A 22,472-nucleotide genomic window follows, 5' to 3' on the forward strand; every position below is an offset into this window, starting at 1 on the left:
GGCCTTGTCCGGTCTTTTCTACGGTTATAGTCCATAGAGGTCTGTAGACTGTTGTATATAGTGGGGATGTCATGTGACTTTAGTTATTGTTCATTTTGTGTATAGTATATGTAGAGGTCAAGTCGACCTGCATTATTATCCTTTGCACGTATGCTTAAATAAATATTTATATGCCTGATATATGAGCTTTTGAGGTTTAAGATTACTTTGTAATATGTTATAGCAGATGGTATCCTTCGGATATCAGATAAAATGGGCCACCGGGTTACCTAGTATATAGCAAGAACGAGTTCAGGGGTGCTTGATCAATAGTGGTCGGGCACTCGTAACGGATCATCGGCTTGGGCTGTGACAAAAGCAGTATCAGAGCTGTTCGTCCTTGGGATTGTCTACAGATCGTATTCGGTAGAGTCGTATTTATGGGTGTGAAGCCGGACACACTTATAAACAGGAGGCTGCGGGGCATTTAGGAATCATTGACCTTTCCTTCTATCTTAGATCGTGCGATAGAGCCAGAATATTGGAAAGATCGCTGCTGATTCTTTTTCCCTGCAGGTAAGTACAGATTGGTAGAGATGAAGAGATCTGCCTCAGACAGTAAGGGTGCCAAGAAGGCCCCCAGAGTAGATTCAGGACCATAGATTCCGGCACCGAGCAGGAGAAGCCTTAGCTATTCCATTGAGATGGATCCCTCCGAGGACCCTGAGACGATTCCCCCAGAGTTTCTGATTTCTAGGGAGGAGGATCCCTCGGAAGCCAGTTATGATACAAACCCGTCTGAGGGCTCATATGAGACACCGGTGGAGGAGGTTCCCGAGGCTATACCAGAGTTGACCCCTCCAGCTGCTCATATGGTAGAGCACTATGTCAGACCGGCTACACCAGTGAGTGTTACTGATTACTCTAGCCCTCTATCTTGGCCGTCAGTAAACCAGAAACTGCTAGAATACCTGTATCCTTCGGACTAGGATGAGAGAGATGAGGAGGGCCAGACTAGCAGGTGGCAGGAGGACAATGAAGAGGACACTTCACTCTATAGCCCTCCGGATCAAGCTTAGGACAGGTCGACTATAGGTATATGAGTCCTTTATTAAAATTTCTTAGGTATGCGCAATTGTGGCAGGCTATTATTTAATAGTGACAAACAAGAATTCTAAAGGGACCAATAATCAAAGTAGTTATAAGTAATTGTGATTAGGATGTTTTCGCCACCGACGGGAATCTTGAAATTTGGAATAAAAGGTAGTTACGTATGAGGATTGATGCTTACTATTGGGAATTTCAAAGGCTAAAATAGCATTTGCTCAGTTAGGCGAGTAAGGGATCTTTTCTAACCTGAAGGGAGGTGCACTGTGGAATTTCACTTGGGAATCATGAGAGCTTTAGCTTGCTATTTTCTAGGTCATGTGACGAAAAGGCGATGTACCAGAACAAATGTGATTTTTATTAGTAGGGGTACTTTGAACTATCAGACGAATGTGATAAAGGTCACTTGGTTGACTTATGAATAAAAGGGAAGGAGAGTAGGTGCCCGAGTGGGGATCAACTGCTAAGTCCATATTGTCAGAAATCCATAAGTGAGGGTTTAGGAAACGCGCTAAGAGGTCCTACAAACGTAAACGTAAGAGAAGTATGAGGAACTAGGATAGCTTAAGGGGAATTTGAAGCATGAGAAATGGTTGGAAATTTTAAAAGACCATAAAGGATGAGGCGAACTAGACTGGCAGTGTATCGCAGCCCCAGAATTAGGACGAGTCCGAATAGTATTAGGGATACCTTGTAAGTAAAGCGTTAGTATATATATATATATATATATATATATATATATATATATATATATATATATATATACGATTTAAAGGTTAGAAATGGATAATCCTGATGCAGCAACATCAGGGAAAGGAAGAAAAGGAGTATACAAAGTAAGAAGATTAGGATGCCTTGAGAAAAAGAAGAAGTGTAAATAACGAGGGCAAGTAAATTTTCCAAGAGATAGAGTTTAGGATGACGGTCGAGGACAAGGACTATTTGGATAAAATTCGAAAGTAGGCACGTGAAAGAAATAGAGTATGGTACCATGGAACAAAAAGATGAATGTACAGGGTCAGACAACAATTTTGATAAGTCGGATTGAAGGGGAGTAACCACGAATAAGAATGTGGATCGTGAAAGAGAAAGCAAGTTTTACAAAGATGCTAAGGGATTTCCAGCTCTTGAGAGGCATTCAAAGAGATAAGTGTGCAGTCATACTGACACGATTATCTCAGAAACGGAGAAGCCCTCCCAAAAGATGATTTAGAAATAGAACGGATTGGCACTTATGAAAGAATATTCTACGAACTTCAAGGTCAACCCTATATAATGGCAAGTAGAGAAGAGCGCTTTGAAGAAAGAGGAACTCAAGGAAGCTCCTGAGAACGAAAGTAAGAAAAGTGCACAAATGGATTGATTAAAGAAAAATCGAGCGATCACCAAGGACAAGAGAGAGGATAATAAGTTAACTAGGCTGACCAGGAGGCAATATAGTAGTGGCATGGGATAAGAACTTCTGTAAAGAGTATAGAAATTCGATCACAAAGGAAATAAAATGAGATATGAGGAATAATTATAAACATGAACCAGCCGTAGTGTCAGAAAGAAAGATAAAGACTCGACAAAAGAAGGAAGGAAAGAGTGTACTTTATAAGGATTTCGTTATAAGAACAAGAAACGGCAGAACACTAGGAGAACTGTGACGCATAGCTGCAATTACGGGACAAACGGGCCAAGAGAATGAGAAGACGACCCCTGGGAATGGATGATGTGGAATGTTAACTTTCACGGTATAATATAGATGGAAATCGGGATTGGGAACCCAGGGCAGGAAGAATTTCAAGGGCGTTAAGAAGATAGTTATGGAAAAAGATGAGGGTTAAGGGAACAAGGCATAAGCAAACACTCCATAAAAGGGGCCTAATGAATTCCACTGTCCCTATTAACTCATCGGTCGAGGAAAATTTCTAGTTATGAAAGGTAGAAGTAAAATATTATAAAGAAGGTATCTGAAGTGGATCGGATATGCATGAGTACTTCGATCGAATGTAGAGACTTCAACTAGTAGAAAGGAAAATAAGTCAAAGCATATGATAAAGGAACTCCAGTATTATTGAGGAAGAGGGGGAGTTGAAGGATCGTTAAGGTCGGCCAGATGTGTATAAACGGTGATTACTATTCAAAGGTTACTGGTGTATAAGAGCACTCTTAAAAAGAGGGGAAGAGCAGATTTATCCCTTGAACGAATTATGACATTCCCAAAATTCCAAGGGAAGAAATGTATTAGTTTAAAACAAGAAAAAATTTTGGATGTGTGAATATATCAGGAATGTATCAGAAGAAAGCAGAAACAGATCGAAAATAAGAATATTATGGGATAAGTATAGAAAAGAAAAGTATAACAGGATAATAAGGGGATTAGCAAGTTAAAGAAAATGATTCTCGTTGATGTGATATATGATGTTTTTTTTATCATGGTTTGGAATCGCTCGCACCGGAGATGCTGCGATCGTATTTAAATACGTAGCGACATATTCTGAGAAGTGGCGAAGAGAATAGGGAAAGTTGCAAGCCATCCAAAGTGAATAAATACAAAGGATAGTTGGGTTACAACAAAAGGGAATCTTAGTACTAGAAGAAATGAAAATTTTAACAAAAAAAAATAGGATGATTATAGGCAGTTCGGCAATCTCCAAAAGGGAAAAAGGTGGTGTGCTTACGAATAGAAAGCCAGCGATACCGCCAGAGATTTGAAAGTATCTCACGAGTCGCTAATTATGCCGAATATGAGGATGTGTATTATAGAACTATATGAACCATCAATGTGAGGTTATGCCCAACCAAATGGTATAAAGGCAGTGATGGGAAGCCAACAAAGAACAATGGTTAACTAAGTGATCACCGGTATAAAAGAATCAAGAGTAAGTATACTCATAAAGAGGAAAAATGAGGACGGGATACTAGTTGATTCCTGATTATCTACATAAGAATGGGAAATTATAGAACTCACGAAGGAAGTCTAATAAGGAGTTAATAAAGAACGAGAAGAAACTGACCAATTTATAGCATAAAGATAGGATGATCGAATTCTACGAGGAAGGCAACCATTTTAACAAATCAACAAAGATGTCATGGGTTTGTACACTGCAACATTCGAGGATGAATATTTTTAAGGGGGGGGGGGGAAGGATGTTACACCCCGTAGTTCTGAACGTTGAAATTCGTAAGTGTTGGTCGTTTCAAGTATGGATTTTTGGAGTTGCCTCCAAGGATATATGTGATAGCATGTGTTTATCTTATGATTATAGGGGTTTAGCTCATATAGTAAGCCATGGGAGAATTGGAAAGCAGGTGAGTTGCGGACGCTATGTTCGTTGGTCCAACTTGGGGGAAGGATATCTTTTAGAATATGACGAGTTTTGAGGCAAAGAAAAAGCCTAGAGCGAATTTCATGAAGTCTATTCTCCAACGCAACAAACCGCTCATCCATAGGGCATCGAGGTAAAGAGATATGGACGTTACATGTTGGGCTGGCAGGCCAGGAAAATAGTCTGCGCGAACGCGCAAGGGAGTGGCGCTGTATGATCCCGTAAATCCGTATAGAGTGTGAAAGCATTGTATGAGTCCTTTGGAATCTTATATGTTGGGTTACGTGATTGACTTTAGGCTAAAGACCCAAGAGGAGATGGTCAAAATAAAAATTCACTGTAGTTTCACGAAAAGGAGGTTTGACAGTCGTCCTTTGTACTGTCGATCTGTTCGACGCTCCGTCCTTTGCACCATAGAAAGTAAGGAAGAGAAAATTGCTCACTGGATATTAAATGACATTGACGGAGCAGATCGACGCTCTATCGATCTGTTCGACGCTCCGTCGATCTGTTCGACGCTCCATCGATCTATTCGACGCTCCGTCGTTTATATCGTAGAATTGACCTAGCACAAAGACCATTCGACGGAGAAGATCGACGCTCCATCAATTTGTTCGACGCTTCGTCACTTGTACTGTCGATTGTGCCTGACGGGCTGAAATTATTGTCACAACCTGACTAGGGGCTATGATGGGCACCCCGGGCTAACCATCGAGGACCGCTCATACCATTGCCCATCGTACTCATCAAGCATTCATTCTTTAATCTTATACTCAAATCATAGGAAACCCATTTTTTCACTTGGAAACATAATTACCTTTATATACATAGCCCTTCGGCTATCAAAATAATGTACATACAATAAGGAAATCGTGAGACCATACTACCCACACATACACATCTACGAGCCTCTACTAGAGTACTAGACATATGGACGGGACAGAACCCCGTCATTCCCAAAATACATGTATATACACAAAAGAATAAATCGATGGCACCTCCGGAACAATGGAGTGCTCTCAAGTCAGCTAATAGCTCCTACGAGTCTGGATCACCTCGCTGCCTACCTGTGGGCATGAACACAGTGTCCAAAGAAAACGGACATCAGTACAAACATGGTACTGAGTATGTAAGGCATGAATGAAATGAACATAATAGAGAACTCATAAGACATAAGATGAAGATATAACCTGTGTAACTTTTAAGGGTGGACACATTTCATACATATATCATATATACTCATAGTACATGTATCATCATAGCGCATACATAATCGTATCATATATATATATATATATATCATCATCGTTAACCCGCGTCCGGGTAACCATCATATGCTGCCCACTAGTGGTGATCGTGTCCGGCCTTCTAGGCGCGGTAGAATCATAAGCAGCCCGCCTTAGCGGTGACATGTCCGGAAATTTGGGCACAGTGGAATCACAAGCAGCCCGCCTTAGCAGTGACATGTCTGGCCATTTGGGCATGGTGGAATTGTATCATCATGAGCACATCATAAACTTAACATTACTGTACATCTCATAGGCATATCATGAACTTATCACAACTTAGCATCATTATACATTTATCATCAAAACATACATTAGCACTTGAAGGTAACTATGGCGATGTCGGGGTGACATAAGGTCGTGAATCCCCGATTACATTATGGAGTGATCATAATCATTATGTCTCACCTTGAAGGGACTAACATTTTAAGGTGAGTGTACACAAGGAAAAGCGTCAATGGAACCGTTCTTAGGATCATAAACCTCATGGACATCGTATATTACTCGAGGATTCTCTATACTTAAACTCATCATCATTATCATGCTCGTATCGTATCTCTTTTCTTTATCATGTGCGTATGTAGCTCTTTATAGTCATGGACTCGTAATTTCTATTATTTAGGAAGATTATGGAAAAATAGGAAGATTCATGCCATAGGAGTCATGCCTTAGAAGGAAAGGATTAGCCTTACATACCTTTTCGTTTAGCTACTCTATCGCTTGAACGTTCCTCTCCAATATTCACGTTTCTACCTTCAAGAGAGTTCATACTCATATTAGATAATCGATAACATAAGCGTGTTTGAACTAAAGCTAGAGAAAATTGGGCAGCATCTCCTTTGTTTCTACTACTTTCCCCATATCATATATCAACTCCAAAACGTCAATAATAACATTCATAATATCATCAGCAATAACTTTTGTCAAATTCATCATTATTCAATCCCCACAATGTCCTCTCAAGGTCATCCATAATCATGATAATAATACAACATTACATTCATTCTCATCTAATGTTTCTCTCATGCTCTTAACATCATTCATAACGTAATTACAATCACAACATATCAAGAATCATGATTCATATTAATCTACTACTCACAATTACCACTAATCTCATATTTTGTAACCCATTTTCCATCTTCTTCCATAATCCAAGTCTTTCAACCCCTCATTACTTTAAAAAAAATGGAATGATCATAAAACTTACCTTTGATAGTGTGGGAATGAGCTTTGACTGGAAACACTTTACTTGAGCAAAACCCTAGTTCCACATCCAATGAGATTTCTTGTCTTGGATGAACCCTAATGAGTTTCTTGCACTTGATTCTCTTGGATTTATGATATGAACCTTTGATTTGTCTTGAATTTGTGTTGATGAAATATTTAGAACCCCATCTAGAAGTCTTGAGAGAGATGGAGAAGTGGAAAGAATGAGAAAATAAAAGTGGGAACATGTATTTATACTTGCAACTTAATCTGCTCGTCGGGCATTATACGGACCACTTATACAGTCCGTATAACATTATACGGTCTGTATAAGTGTTTATGGTTCACCGTCAGGGAAACAACATTTCTGTTGGGTGTTATACGGACCCTTATATGGACCATATAAGCGGTCGTATAACCCCATTTCTCTAAAATGATCTCCGTCGTTCGTTTTATCTCCAATCCTTATGGAACCTTCTTGACACTTGTTTAACACCTCGTTAGCAATATAAGGGACATTATAACTCTTATCCAAAACATCATTAAGCCATCATTAATTCGATACTCGTAAATCTTGCCCGATACACAACATATACCTTGCTTTCCTTAACAACTTGTGTCTCCTACCTCAAATGTCTTTGAAATCTCATTTAGAATCATCAAATGTTATTTCTTACTTATCAAAACATCGTATATGTCGTGCCCTTTGTTAGTCTATTCACTGTACGTTAACGGGAAATTTTCGGGGTGTAACATTCTTCCTCCCTTTTGGAACATTCGTCCTCGAATGTTTAGCACTCGGGAATTCTACGAAAATTTTGCAAGAGTTTTCCCTATAATATGGCACTACCATCCTATCACAACAGCCCATAATTATAATGCCTCACAGGGCCACAACATAATAGCAATAAATTTTGGCCACACACGACCCATATGCATAAATGGAAACATACATACCTCATAATCTTTGTGTTGCATCTTGGCTCTCTTCCGGGGGCTGAAATAAGTGCGGGTATTTGGATTTCATACTCTCTTCTGCTTCCCAAGTCATTTCTTATCGGTTGTTATTTCGCCATAGGACTTTAACTGAGGCCACTTCCTTATTTCGAAGTCTCCGTACCTGCCTGTCTAATATGGCAATGGGCACTTCTTCATAGACTAGCTTTCCTATCACTTGAACATCCTCTATTGGGACAATCCTCGTAGGATCTCCAACACACTTGCGGAGCATTGAGACATGGAAAAATGGATGGACCGATTCAAGTTCTGGAGGCAAGTCCAATTCATAAGCTACTTGACCCACCTTACGGATAGTCTTATAGGGTCCAATCTCATCACACCTTTCATTGGCGACACCTTCAAGAATACCTAATCATCAACTTGAAATTCTAAGTCTCGCCGGCGTTCGTCCACATAAGATTTTTGGCGACTTTGGGCTGTCAATAATCTATCTCGGATCACCTTGACTTTTTCTACGGCTTGTTGAATCAACTCAGGGCCTATTAGCTGTACTTCTCCTATTTCAAACCATCCAATTGGGGATCTACACTTCCTTCCATATAAAGCTTCATACGGAGCCATTTGGATGCTGGAATGGTAGCTATTGTTGTATGCATACTCGATTAGAGGTAAGTGGTCATCCCAACTACCACCAAAATCTAGAACACATGCTCTTAGCAGATCCTCCAAGGTCTGAATAGTACGTTCGGCTTGCCCATCAGTCTGCGGATGAAATGTCGTGCTAAGCTTTACTTGAGTACCTAGACCTTCTTGGAAATATTTCCAGAACTTGGCTGTAAATTGCACTCCTCTATCTGTGATAATAGATATCGGAATACCATGGAGTCGCACAATCTCTTTGAGATACAACCTTGCATATTCTTCTGTTGAGTATGTGGTTCTAACAGGAAGAAAATGAGCTGCTTTCGTCAATCTATCCACAATCACCCATATAGAATCATACTTGCTTCGGGAACGAGGTAATCCCACAATAAAATCCATATTGATCACTTCCCATTTCCAAGTAGGGATTTCCATTGCCTGTAATAATCCTCTTGGCTTTTGATGTTCGATTTTCACTTGCTGGCAGTTTGGACATTGAGCTACAAATTCTGCTATGTCTCTCTTCATGCCATCCCACCAATAAATTAACTTGAGATCATGATATATCTTTGTCGCTCCTGGATTAATAGAATACCTAGAATAATGAGCTTCGTCTAGAATTTGGCGATGCAATTCTGCAACATTCGGAACACATAGCCTGCCTCGGTATCTAAGAATTCCATCTATAGAAGTTTCAAATGGAGACCTCTCTTTTTCATCAAATGTGTCTCTATAATGGCTCAACTGAAGATCTTCATATTGACGCTCTTCTACTTCCATATTCAGGGACGAAACTGTGGGATTATTAATACCAATCCCTGCACTACTTGCATCAATTAGACGTACTCCAAGATTAGCTAGTTGGTGGAGCTCATGAATTAATTCTTTCTTCTCCGCAGGAACTTCACATAGGCTGCCCATCGATCGGCGGCTAAGCGCATTAGCTACTACATTTTCCTTTCTGGGGTGGTATAAAATACTCACATCGTAAACTTTCAATAATTCTAACCACCGCCTCTGCCGCAGATTCAACTCCTTTTGTTTAAAAATGTATTGAAGACTCTTGTGATCGGTATAGATATCAATATGCACGCCATACAAGTAATGTCTCCACATCTTTAATGCATGAATAAATGCAGCCAATTCGAGATCATGAGTTGGGTAGTTCTTTTCATGTTTCTGCAGCTGCCTCGAAGCATAAGCAACGACTTTACCGTGCTGCATTAACACACATCCTAACCCAATACCGGAAGCATCGCAATATACAACATAACCATCTGGCCCTTCTGGGAGTGTTAAGACTGGTGCTGAAGTCAACCTATCTTTCAATTCCTGAATGCTACGCTCACAAGCATCATTCCACTGAAATTTAGCTGACTTCTGGGTTAGCTTCATCAATGGGGCTGAAATAGAGGAAAGTTTTTCTACGAACCTTCTATAGTAACCTGCCAATCCCAGAAAACTACGGACTTCTGTAGGCGTCGTAGGCCTTGGCCAAGTCTTCACAGCTTCAATTTTCTGAGTATCAACTCAAATGCCATCATCTGAAATAACATGACCCAAAAATGTCACAGAATTCAGCCAAAACTCGCACTTTGAAAATTTTGCATACAATTCTCGAGTTCGAAGAATTCCAAGAACAATACGTAAATCATCAGCATGTTCTGACTCTGTGCGAGAGTATACCAGAATATCGTCAATGAATACTATTCGAATAAATCCAAGAGAGGCCTGAATACATTATTCATCAAATTCATGAACACTGCCGGAGCATTAGTTAACCCAAATGATATCACCCGAAATTCATAATGGCCATATCTCGTTCTAAAAGCTATTTTGGGAATATCTTCTTCTTTAACTCACTTGGTGATAACCTGACATCAAGTCTATTTTGGAAAACCACTTGGCACCCTGTAGTGGATCAAACAAATCATCAATCCTTGGGAGATGATATTTGTTCTTTATCGTCACCTTATTCAACTGCCTATAATCGATGCACATTCGTAGGGAGCCATCTTTCTTTCTTACAAATAGGACAGGTGCTCCCCACGGTGACGAACTGGGTCTAATAAATCCCTTCTCAAGCAAATCCTTCAACTGTGCCTTTAACTCTTTCAATTCTGCCAGATCCATTCAGTAAGGAGGAATAGAAATAGGCTCGGTGTCCGGTAACACATCAATAGCAAAATCAATCTCTCCTTCCGGAGAAAGGCCTAGGAGTTCATCTGGAAATACATCCGAAAATTCATTCACTACCGGAACGGATTGAAAAGTTGGCAACTTTGCTTCGGTGTCTTGAACTCGGACTAAGTGATAAATATAGCCTTTTGCTATCATCTTTCTTGCTTTAAGGTAGGAAATAAACCTACACCTTGGAGATGCTGTATTGCCCTTCCTCAAGCACGGCTCTCTCGGAAATTGAAATCGAACTACTTTCATTCGGCAATCAACATTAGCATAACATGAGGCCAACCAATCCATACCCATAATCATATCGAAATCTAACATTTCCAGCTCAACTAAATCAGCTTTAGTCTGGTGGTCGCATATCACAATTACACAATTTTATACACTTGTCTAGCTATCACGGGATCACCAACCGGAGTAGATACCTCAAAAGTTTTAATTGGCTCGGGTTTCACCCCAATATAACCAGCAACATACGTAGTAATATAAGATAAGGTAGAACCCGGATCTATCAATGCATACACATCATGGGAAAATACGGATAATATACCGGTAACTACATCCGGGGAGGACTCAAGATCCTGTCGTCTGGCTAAAGCATACATACGGGGCTGAGTGGCACCTGAAGTGGATGCTCCCCCTCTGACTCTACCTCGACCTGCTTGGATCTGGGGAGTCTGCCCTACCGGGCGCTTTGAAGAGGAACCAGTTGTTGATCCTGTGGGCTGAACCCCACCTCTACCATACCTCAAGGGACAATCCTGCATCAAGTGCCCAGCCTGTCCACAAACATAGCAAGCAATTGTGCCCTGGCGACATGGCCCCGAATGTAATTTTCTGCACTGACTACATCGTGGAACTGGTGGTCTCCTCTTCCTATAATCACCCCCAAACTGGGAACCTGAAGCTCTCGAACTCTGAACCTGTCCTGAAGGAATAGAGCGGTCAAATATCCTACCTGCAAATCGTGGAGGTGCACTAGTCGCCGACTAGCCTGAGTGCCTGGGATATATTGGCCTCGATCCCCCTCTATAATCACTACCTGCCCCCATAGATCTGGCCCTCTTTCTTTGCCCTCTATCAATATCACGATCACCCCTTTGTGGATGTCGTAGTCCTTCTAAATTCTGGGCATGGGCTTGAATGCGGGAAATATCCATTCCATCTTACAACGAAGTCGTCAAACAATCCTTAAATAAATGCGGCCCTAAGCCACTCACAAACCTGTGAACCCTATCTCCCATGTCAGCCACCATAGGCGGGGCATATCTAGCCAATGAATTGAACTGAAGACAATACTCCCGAGCACTCATATTTCCTTGTTTCAAATTTAAAAATCTATCTGATCTAGTTCGGCGGACCTCGGGTGGTAAATAGTGGCGGATGAAGGCATCTAAAAATTATTGCCAAACGGGAGGAGGCGCATTCTTTTTTTTTATGATATCCAATTACTGTACCACAATACCGACACATCTCAGAGTCTATAAGATGTCAACTCCACAGATTCAGTTTTGGAGGCATGAATAATCTTCAATGTTCTAAACATTTCATCAATAAAGCTTTGCGGGTCTTCATCCGGCTTTGACCCGAAGAACTCCGGAGGATTCAAACTCATGAAATCACGGGCTCTAGTACTAACGGCCCTGTCGATTGAACCCGAACCCTGCCGCTGTGCCTGGGCGGCAACTAACTGCATCAATAGATGAATAGCCTCGGTCACTTGTTGACCAAAGTAGCCGGTGGAGGAACTGGAGGCATAGAAGCTGGAGCTAAAGTTCCCTCTTGTTCTTCTAAATTGGGCGGAGTGGAGGAAGTATTAGATGGGGCCTCATTATGTGATTCGCCCTCTTCTACATTCATTGCTGGCTCTCTTTCCACCCGCCTTTTCATCGTAACCTTGCCCTTCTAGGCAGCTGTAGCCTTTCCCTTCGGCGGTATTTCTGAAATCATAGCACACTATTAGGGAGGAAATAATCTTACAACACAGCTCTATCGCACGATCTCTTAAGATGAAAGATGGTCATTTTTCCTAAATGCCCTGTAGCCTCCTGTTTATTAGTGTGGCGCACAACACACCATAAACAAGACTCTACTAGACACGGCTCGTAGACACTTTCTAGGACTGAACTACTCTGATACCAATTTTGTTAGGACCCGACTAGGGGCCATGACGGGTACCCGGGGCTAACCACCGAGCACCGCTCATACCATTACCCATCGTACTCATCAAGCGTTCATTCTTTAATCTTATACTCAAATCATAGGAAAACTATTTTTTTTCACTTGGAAACACAATTACCTTTATATACATAAGCCCTTCGGCTATCAAAATAATGTACATACAATAAGGACATCGTGCGACCATACCACCCACACATACGCATCTACGAGCGTTTACTATAGTACTAGACATATGGACGGGACAGGACCCCGTCATGCCCAAAATACATGTATATACACACAAAAGAATAAATCAATGGCACCTCCGGAATAATGGAGTGCTCTCAAGTCAGCTAATAGCTCCTACGAGTCTGGATCACCTCTCTGCCTACCTGTGGGCATGAACACAGCGTCCAAAGAAAACAGATGTCAGGACGAACATTGTACTGAGTATGTAAGGCATGAATGAAATGAACATAATAGAGAAATCATAAGAAATAAGATGAAGATATAACCTGTGTAACTTTTAAGGGTGGACACATTTCATACATATATCATATATACTCATAGTACATGTATCATCATAGCGCATACATAATCGTATCATATATATATATATATATATATATATATATATATATCATAATCGTTAAGCCGCGTCCGGGTAACCATCATATGCCGCGCACTAGAGGTGATCGTGTCCGGTCTTCTAGGCGCGGTAGAATCATAAGCAGCCCGCCTTAGCAGTGACATGTCCGGCCATTTGGGCACGGTGGAATCATAAGCAGCCCACCTTAGCGGTGACATGTCCGGCCATTTGGGCACGGTGGAATTGTATCATCGTGAGCACATCATAAACTTAACATTACTGTACATCTCATAGGCATATCATGAACTTATCACAACTTAGCATCATTATACATTTATCATCAAAACATACATTAGCACTTGAAGGTAACTATGGTGATGTCGGGGTGACATAAGGTCGTGAATCCCCGATTACATTATGGAGTGATCATTTTAAGGTGAGTGTACACAAGGAAAAGCATCAATGGAACCGTGCTTAGGATCATAAACCTCATGGACCTCGTATATTACTCGAGGATTCTCTATACTTAAACTCATCATCATTATCATGCTCGTATCGTATCTCTTTTTCTTTATCATGTGCGCATGTAGCTCTTTATAGTCATGGACTCGTAATTTCCGTTATTTAGGAAGATTATGGAAAAATAGAAAGATTCATGCCATAGGAGTCATGCCTTAGAAGGAAAGGATTAGCCTTACATACCTTTTCGTTTAGCTACTCTATCGCTTGAACGTTCCTCTCCAATATTCACGTTTCTACCTTCAAGAGAGTTCATACTCATATTAGATAATCGATAACATAAGTGTGTTTGAACTAAAGCTAGAGAAAAATTGGCAGCATCTCCTTTGTTTCTACTACTTTCCCCATATCATATATCAACTCCCAAACGTCAATAATAACATTCATAATATCATCATCAATAACTTTTGTCAAATTCATCATTATCAAATCCCCACAATTTCCTCTCAAGGTCATCCATAATCATGATCATAATACAATATTACATTCATTCTGATCTAATGTTTCTCTCATGCTCTTAACATCATTCATAACGTAATTACAATCAAAACATATCAATAATCATGATTCATATTAATCTACTACTCACAATTGCCACTAATCTCATATTTTGTAACCCATTTTCCATCTTCTTCCATAATCCAAGTCTTTCAACCCCTCAATACTTTAAACAACATGGAATGATCATAAAACTTACCTTTTATAGTATGGGAATGAGCTTTGAGTGGAAACACTTCACTTGAGCACAACCCTAGTTCCACTTCCAATGAGATTTCTTGTCTTGGATGAACCCTAATGAGTTTCTTGCACTTGATTCTCTTGGATTTATGATATGAACCTTTGATCTGTCTTGAATTTGTGTTGATGAAATATTTAGAACCTTCTATAATTCTTGAGAGAGATGGAGAAGTGGAAAGAATGAGAAAATAAAAGTGGGAACATGCATTGTACTTGCAACTTAATCAGCCCGTCGGGCATTATACGGACCACTTATACGGTCCGTATGACATTGTACGGTCCGTTTAAGTGTCCGTGGTTCACCATCAGGGAAACAAAATTTCTGTTGGGTGTTATACGGACCCTTATACGGACCGTATAATGTTATACGGACCGTATAAGAGGTCGTATAACCCCATTTCTCTGAAATGATCTCCGTTGTTCGTTTGATCTCCAATCCTTATGGAACCTTCATGACACTTGTTTAACACCTCATTAGCAATATATGGGACATTATAACTCTTCTCCAAAACATCATTAAGTCGTCATTAATTCGATACTCGTAAATCTTGCCCGACACACAACATAAACCTTGCTTTCCTTAACAACTTTCGTCTCCTACCTCAAATGACTTTGAAATCTCATTTAGAATCATCAAATGTTATTTCTTACTTATCAAAACATCGTATACATCATGCCCTTCGTTAGTCTATTCACTGTACGTTAACGGGAAATTTCCGGGGTGTAACAATTATATAAGTTGCAAAATTTTAGTTTTCTTCCATTCTTTTCACTCTCAAAAACCCTAAGGACAAAAATATCTCTCTAGGGCTCCAACACTAAGGTAAGAACATCTTAATCATTGATTTTCAATCCTAACATCAAACCCATGATTCTTGTGACTAAAACCTAGGGTTTGCAACATAATTCTTCCTAAAATGATTCAATCTAGGGTTTTAGTGTTCTTCACTAGAAAAGTGAATTGTTAAACTTTCTTTGACATACTAAGGTATGTCTCTCTTTTAAAAACCTTCTTTGACGTATGTTTTTGTTTTTTGAAAATCTTATTTTGGAATGCATGACTTCGTTTCAAAAGTTCTTTATTGAATAGAAAGGTGAACTTCACATATTTTGAAACCCTAATTCATGTTTCTATCATGGTTGGTGTGTGTGAGGGGGCAAGCCCACATTAGACCTTAATTGTACTATACCCTATACATGTATATGTGATCCCAACTATTTTTCCTCTATAAGAGATGATCAATAATAAGGGTTAATGGTTGGTAATGAGGTTTTCCTGAGAAACTATGACAATTGAACCTTGTTTAAAGAACTGGAAACATTTTCAAACTTAATGCTAATGGATGGTGTGACTACATTGAGATAATTGTGATTTAGATTCTATGTTATAATTCAAGCTAGGGTTGTGTTTGACTTAGCTACTCGGGAGGAAGGGTAGCCACTGTGAATCCTAGTGTGATAATGCCTAGCCATTCGGGAGGAAGAGTGGCTACTTTTGGGTTCGCTACCTGGGGTGTGATTTTGCCTTGCTATTCGGGAGGAAGGATAGCCACCGTTGAATTTCATATTCTGGTGTGGTGCGCTGTGACAAGGGAACCTCTATGGTCACCCCTTCGATGTGCTTGATTCTTAGGCCTGTATTGGCATGTGTGATATTCTTATTTTCTCATGGAATTGTTGTTGTTAATCATGATCAATTAAAAGGTATATTTGAAGTTGTACCTTGAAAAGAGGCCTTATAATCGGTTTTGATAATTCTTATTGAGATACACAAACTGAATAATTATTCTTACATTGGTTTCACATGATTTTCAGGACTGATTTCTTTATGTATCATTGTGCTTTATTTTTCATATTACTTATTATCCCCGAGGCACTCACTAAGTACGAAGTACTCAGGCATACCATTGTTATTTTTGATGGTATGTTAGGTAACGGAGAAAAACAGGTTCTTGATACTCCGGGCATTTAGGAAGGACTTTTTGTTGCTACTGGTTTGGTGAGCCCACACATTCATTTATGGGACACCCTATTTATTTATTTATTCATAATATTAATTTCGAGCTACGTCCGGATGATTAACTCTCGAGCACGTTGTTACGTTTGACTAAGTATTGATTACTAAAGACTTCCGCTGATTTAATTCATACATGCATGATTTGTTTACCTTTATTTTATAAACTATTTGAGGCGAATGTTAAACCAGGCGGGTTCAAGTGTTATTATGTGTCGTTTAGGTTCTTCTGATGTTGTTCATGACGTCGGATGCCGGTCACATCGAGGGTTCATTTTAGGGCGTGATAGGCGCGAACGTGCAGAGGACCAAGGGCTAACTCAGCACTAACGCGCCACCTGTGGGCGAGAATGCGCTGAGCAATTTTTAGGTCGGTGCAGCCCGAGCCTAAAACGTTATAAAAAGGGGATTACCCCTCTTATTTCTCAACCAAACACCTTCTAAGCCTCCGCAATATTCTGGAAACCTCCACCAACTTCTATATATTAAATTTTATGCCCAAATCAGCTATAATCCCCGAATTCTGGCCCGGACAGCGAATAGTTGTGATTACAAAATCGTATAACGACGGGTTTTGGCTCAAGCTCAAGGTGGAAAGTGAAGATATAGCAATATTATCAGGAGTAAGGTATGAATCTCTTCTTATTAATGTTAATTTCGATTTATTTACGGGGATAATGTTGTTAAATAATCGTATAATGGGTTGGTTAGTTGTGGGAATTGGAAAACATCGTGTGGGGTGTTTTATGATATATATTGGTGCTGGAAATGATGTTATTGATGTTTGTATTGTTGTTGTTGTTGTTGTTGGTTATTGAATTATGATTTCGGGCTAGACACATAAACAGGGGAGATGCTGCCCGAATTTCGGCAGCAGATTTTAAGGTGATTAAATTTGAAGGCTTAGGGTAAGTAAATAACAGTGAGCCTAACAATAGTTTGAACGGTCTTATATGTAGATTGCAAGACCGGAACTAGGTGGAAAGCCGAAACGTGAATTTTTAGGTATGTTAAGGCTAGTCCCTTTCTTTCAAAACGCATGATTCCTATGTTATGATTCCATATATGTTTCCATAACCTTCTTACTTTCAAAATTTAGAAGTTCATGATTCTTAAAAGCTTCTTATGATATTAAAGATGAGATGTTTTCTATGATGAACACGATGAGGATGATTCCATTTCTAGAAATTCCAAAGTTTATGATTTTAAGGTATTATGAGAATGTTGAGTTATTTCATGATTCTTCTCAATTTTATTCATTGTTGATGACCTCATCTCATGTTGCTCGTCCCTTCGAGATAAGATAAAGCGATGATGATTATTCCATAACATAATTGGAGGTTACCGACCTTACGTCACTCTGATAGAGTCATAGCGTTCTTTGGGCTCTCATGCATGCTACTTATAATACATAATACATATATATACATACATATATATATATACATACATATATATATATATATATATATATATATATATATATATATACATATATATATAGGGGGTATGGGGAAAGGTGAGGCTTTATATATGCATAACCACCTGATCAGTTGGTATATTATGATATCGTCCCGGACGCGGGATATATGGTTAAATGGATCGGGCCGTTTGTTCCGCAGGAATATAATATATTTTATGGATCGGACTGCACGTTCCGCAGTAATATTTTATATATATATGGATCGGGCCGCACGTTCCGCAGCACTATTATGATACATATGTATGAGAAAGATTTCATAAAAAGCTAAGCATGCATGGTATCCACCTTAAGAGGCAATCAGATGTACAAGTTATTCTTTTATCTCATGTTATGCTCCATGTGTCATATTATAATATTGTTCATGCCTTACATACTCAGTACTCTGTTCGTACTGACGTCCCTTCTTGTGGACGCTGCGTTCATGCTCGCAGGTTCTGGTAGCCATCCAGATGAGCCATATTAGTAGGATCTCCTTTCAGCCGCAGTCGATGCACTCCACTTGATCCGGAGTTGCAGCCTTTTTGGTATGCTATTTTTGATATGCAGATATGTGGGTATGGCAGGGCCTTGTCCGGTCTTTTCTATAGCTATACTCCATAGAGGTCTCTAGACAGTTGTATATAATGGAGATGTCATATGACTTTAGTTATCGTTCATTTTGTGTATAGTATATGTAGAGGTCAAGTTGACTTGCGTTATTATCCTTTGCACGTATGCCTACATAAATATCTATATGCCTGATGTATGAGCTTTCGAGGTTTAAGATTACTGTGTAATATGTTATAGCATATGGTATCGTTCAGATATCAGATAAAATGGGCCACCGGGTTACCTAGTATAGAGCAAGAACGAGTTTAGGGGTGCTTGATCAGTAGTGGTCGGGCACTCGTCACGGCTCATCGGCTTGTGCTGTGATAGATAATCTGCCTCCAAGAGTACCTTTCTTCATTGTCTGCACCCTTGCGCATAGATGGAAAAGGCTGATGATCAATGGACTTACTCGGTTATCCTCAGAGTCTTCCCCACCCTTCTTGTGTCCTTATTTTTTACCTTTTAAACCTTCATTACTGCCTGTTGTCATTGAGTTAGTGTGGTACGGGTACTCTTTCCTTGGTGCATTTGCCTCCTGGCGGGCCTTCGGAGTCCTTACGACTATCCTTAATTCTTGCAATAACATTCCCAACTTCCATACCTTTACATCAATCTTGCGTCTTTGCTCGAAAAGTTTCTTCCTTCATCCTTTATCTACTATTTGCCCTCAGGGGTGCCGACAGCACTTGGCCTGCTCTTGGTGATAAAGTTACGATATGCTTCTTTGATCTAGTTAATACTTGGGAAATTCTATTTCTAGTTCCTCCAGTCCTTTGGCTGCTGATGGCATCTACTTGATGTCATTCTCGTCTTAGGCCCTTTTTGCATTAATCGTCCTTCGTGTGACACCTTCTTAATGGTTGTAGGTTTTACGCTTACCCCATTCCTTGCGGTTATGGACTTCGATTAGTGCATGTCTTACTCTGATGTCTCAATCGTTGGTTATTCTATCATTGCCCGCTGCCCCTTATCTGATCATTGGTCCTTAGCATACTATTCCTCGAGTGAGTTCAATTCTTGGGCGATGGTGTTACTTGGGATTCGAGGGGTGAATTCCATTGTTGTCCTAATCGTCCTACTGTCACTGCTCTTGACAGTAATTAGTCGTACTCCCTTTGTCTTACACCTTACTCATCCTTGCTTGTCTTGGAATTCGGTGATCCGTACAATAGCTTATATGTTACACCTCAAACATTTCGTACGTGAGCTGTGAATAGACTAGCGCAAGCTTAAGGATAGTACTTGATAGCTTTAGAGTACGTACTACAAGATTTTGAGACTATACAAATCAGTGAAACTAAGTTCGTCGAAGGAAGTGAAATATAAGTCGTGTTTGGGAAGATTTCGTAACAACCGAGATATTGTTGATTTAGTAACATCTTAAGGAGAAGCTATAAGGATCCTTAGATGGTTAATGAAGTATTATACATGTGCCAAGAAGGTTCCACAAGGATTGGAAGTCAAACGAATCAATGGGAGCAATTTCAGAAGAAGTGAGTTATACGACCATTTATATGGTCCGTATAACTTATACGGGCCGTATAACCTATCCAGAGAAGGGTCACTCATTGGTGGTATTATACGGTAACTTATACGGACCGTATAAGTGTCCGTATAACCTTGTCGGGCGGCTTTTAGTTTCTTATAAAAAGAGAACCCAAGTTCTTATTTTTCATTTCTCCCATTCTCCACACCCCAAGAGAGCTCTAGAACATTCTCCATACCATATCAACATGAATTGAAGAGAAATCAAAGATTAATTAGAAAGAATGTTACATTTCTCACTTTCAGAGCATGAGCATGCCATGTACTTCACTTTACTAATGGAATATCGGAGACGTCCCATGAAGGTTTGGAAGGTACAAGCCATGGGAAGTACGTAACAATGAAAGAAAGGATGAATTACGATCTCGTAAGTCGTAACCGGGAAGGACAACCTTGGAACAGAAGGATATGACCATTATCAAGTATTATTAATGATAAATAACATGTATGGAGAGTTTCGGATGATTCCAGGACCAAGCAAGTCGAAGAATATAAGTTGTCGAAAATTTGAAAAAAAGTTGGCAGAATTTTGGATAGAATTTTGGGTCAAATTTGGAGGGGTATATCTCCAGGTATATTAGGAGTTTTAAGGTGTTTCAAAAGCCTAACATGAAGTTTGTCGTGTCTAGTTTCCAACGCAACAAACCTCTCGTCAAAACGACATCGGAGTGGAGTGTTATGGCCATTTTAAGATGACTCATCCAAGCTGCCAAATGGCTTCCGCGGGTCCCACTTGGGAAAGTCGGTGGAACCGACTTATGACGGGTATAAAAACCCCCCATCAACCCCATGTTTTCAGCATTTTACACTCCCATGGGTTCTAGAAATCTCCTAACACGTTCTCCAAACATTTATAGCCCATTAAATCAAGATTACACCAAACTAGTCCATGAAAGGTGATTGTTCTTGCTCTTACTTGATGTTGTGGTGAGTTTGGTGTTGAAGAGAGTTGGTGTGGCTAAATTTCTTCAAATATAAGGTATGTTCTTCATCCTATCTCTTATGTTGAGTTTATTTGAAGGTTTAGCAAGTCTTAAAAGTGAAAATAGTTATGGAGGAAAGGTCATAAAGTGTTGTGTTTAGGGACCGTTTTGAGCATGTTGTGGCCATGTGGTTGGGCGGATTTCCATGAATATTGATAGTATCTAACGTTGTTGGTGTGTTGATGAAATTATGCTCCTTGATTGGGAAGAAAGGACGTATATATTTTTTTTGTTTGTTGAAAAACATCGTGTGGGATGTTTATGGAATATTTTGGTATTGATGATGAGGTTGTCGATATTAGTATTGCTATTGTTGTTGTTTTATTGGTATTGTGATTTCGGGCTAGGGATATAAACAGGGGAGATTTTGCCCGAATTTTGGCAGATTTTAAAAGGAATTAATTTGAGGGCTTAAGACAAGCATATGACGATAAGCCTAACAATATGCATTCTCTTGGATATAGATTTACGAGCTTGGGAGGATAAGCATTAAATAGTTAAAGTTAAGGCGACCGTAAAGGTATGTTAAGGTTGTTCCTTATTTTCTTGCCATGTTTCCATATATGGTAAGAGCATGATAAACCTTATGACTTGAGATTTGTCAAAGTAGAGCTTGTCATATTATTGTCTAGTCCCGGGTGTTATGTTATTCTTTCTAAGGGGCCACATCCCCTCCCTATGTCCTTGGGTTTATAGAGAGACAGACGAGACATGTTACAGTATCAGTGTTTTCGGCATATGCATGATATACTGCATGATATACATATATATTTTTCTTTAGCCTGGCCACTTGGTCAGTGAGACATTTTTATTTTGCCTAGCCTACGGGTTAGTGAGACAGATATGCCTGGCCTGTGGGTCGGTGAGACAGAATGTCTAGCCGACGGGTCAGTGAGACAGATAGCCTGGCTGATGGGTCAATGAGAATTTTTAGTTGCCTGGCCACTTGTTCAGTGAGATATATAATAGTATTATATTGCATTTCCTATGGGACAGGTCAGGTGAGATTTTCAGGACATTCTTTGGCCTCCAGATTGTATTATTTTCAGTTCAGTTTCAGTTATTCCATTGCCTTACATACACAGTACATTGTTTCGTACTGTCGTCCCTTTTGCTTGGGGGCGCTGCGTTCATGCCTGCAGGTTCAGATAGCTAGAAAGACGATC

This window comes from Lycium barbarum, chromosome 4 (genome assembly GCF_019175385.1).
Source record: "Lycium barbarum isolate Lr01 chromosome 4, ASM1917538v2, whole genome shotgun sequence".
Taxonomy (NCBI): domain Eukaryota; kingdom Viridiplantae; phylum Streptophyta; class Magnoliopsida; order Solanales; family Solanaceae; genus Lycium; species Lycium barbarum.